Raw genomic sequence first — 2334 nt, forward strand, 5'->3', positions numbered from 1 at the left:
ATATGCTGCCATTCAAGCAACGTCTTTTTCAGGGATGTCCGTGTTTATTTCAGGAAGACAATGCCAAGCCACATTCTGGATGTGTTACAACAGCGTGGCTTCGTAATAAAAGAGTGCAGGTACTAGACTGGCCGGTCTGCAGTCCAAACCTGTCACTCATTGAAAATGTGTGGCGCATTATAAAGCATTTATAAATGAAGTTTATCAGTTTGAACAATAAATATCTTGTCTTTGTATTGTATTCAATTGCATATATATAGTACAGGATTTGCAAATCATTGTATTGTTTTCATTTAGATTTTACACTACATCCTAACTTCATTGAAAGTGGGGTTGTAGTTATCTTTTTTTTTCACAAATGAAAATCAATTTGCCCCTTACAGATTCCTTATGACTTTTGCTTTTTTGCCACAATGAAATGTTTCTGATCATTACGTTTTGATGTCAGACAAAGTTAACTGAGTAAATATAAAATGCATTTTTTTCAAATGAGGAATTTATTTATTAAGATAAAAAAACAATTATCCAAGCCAACCTGAGCCCAATAACTGGTTGTGCCAAACTTGGCTGCAACAGCCAAGTTTGTCCTGCTGCAAAACCCAAGGTCACTTAAGCATTGTACACAAACTGATGGCCTGACATTCTCCTTGGGATTTTCTGGTAGAGCAGAATTCATAATTCCATCAATTACAGCAAGTCACCTAAGTCCTGAAACAGCAAAACAGCCCCAGACCACTAAACTACCACCACTTTGTTCTCTTTTTGTCAGCAGGGGTTTTTGCCTTGGAAATCTTCCAGTTTTTTCGTATTGAATCATGAACACTGACCTTAATTGAGGAAATTGAGGCCTGCAATGCTTTAGATATTGCTCTGAGTTATTTTGTGACTTCTTTTGTGAATGAGTTATTGATGCACTCTTGAAGTAATTTTGGTAGGCAAGCTACTGCTTGTAAGTTTTATCACTGTTTCAAATTTTCTCCATTTGTGAATGATGGTTCTAATTAGAAATGACCTTGCAACCCTTTCCAGGCTTATAGATGTCAATGATCTGTTCTTGATTTAATCAGATTGGGGTATGTTGCTTTTTAAATCTCTTACACTACTTCATGTTGTCTGATAGATTCTGTTTGGTTGATTTCTTGATTCTATAGTTTAGGGTCTGGCCTGGGTGATTAACCACAGTTAATACATGATTTAGCAAGCAAGGAAATTATATTTAAACATTATATAAATTAAATCGTCATTTGAAAACTGCCTTTTGTATTTTCTCCAGTTATTGTCTCATATTATAATTAATTTGACAATCTGAGCATTTTAAATATGACTAAAAAGAAAACCGTTGGAATGGGGTCAAATACTGTTTTTATGCAAGTATGCATAATATTGCAAGATTTTCAGTGAATGCAACAACTGGTTATAGTTGAAAATCTGAATTCAAGATTAAACTATGTGTAAAAAAAAAAATAAGAGCTCTCAGGGTTCAGAAGCATATTGCTGTTCTCCGTATTCTGAATAATGTTTTCCACCTAGGACAACGGCCCAAGAGAACTTCACCCTCTCAAAATATACAGTACAATGCTGCAAAAAAGGTGTTTGCACTCATGTCTGGATTTGTCTGTAAAACCCAGGAACCACATTTCTGGTTATAAGAACAATTAAAGCTGGACATCTCATTCTGTCTGACAGCACAGCCAATCAAAAACTTTCTCTGTAAGTCTGAATATTCAGTGTGTATGTGAACACAAATTTGCACACATCACCAGCTGAGTGCCAGAATACATTCATCAGGCCTTCATAGCTGGGCCCCGTCAACCTCCAGCCCCAGGCCTGTAGGCCTTAAGCCAGGGGCTTGAGTTCCGGGCTTCTCGCCAGTCTGTCATGGTGCTGGGCCTTGGTCCAGCCTTCCATCAGCTTTGATGTGAGCTGGCTCGCCAAATGGCTGAGGAAGGGTGGCCCCTCGGAACAGGAGTTACACAGCAAGCTGAGCAGGTCAGTCAGCTACCAGATGCAGCCAGAATGTGCTCACACATGAATGCGCCCACCAAAAGTAGATGTATCAAGTTGTTGGATATGTTCTATCATGTACTTTCAAATGCATGTGTTTTTATTAGGTAAATTAAAGCCTAAAATAGTTCTGCGTTCTAATATGATTAAGTGGTTGTAAATGTTTGATTTGGAGGCTTCATTGAACTTAGCCTAATTAGCATGGCAATAAATACCCTTTTTTTTATTGCTCCACATGCTGAGCTATAATTTGTTTGATTTTCATCATGTTGAAGACGGGAATACGGTGTTTTATGGTGCTGGAAGCCCAAAAGATGGATTGCAATGGAG

This window comes from Girardinichthys multiradiatus, chromosome 1 (assembly GCF_021462225.1).
Source record: "Girardinichthys multiradiatus isolate DD_20200921_A chromosome 1, DD_fGirMul_XY1, whole genome shotgun sequence".
Classification (NCBI taxonomy): domain Eukaryota; kingdom Metazoa; phylum Chordata; class Actinopteri; order Cyprinodontiformes; family Goodeidae; genus Girardinichthys; species Girardinichthys multiradiatus.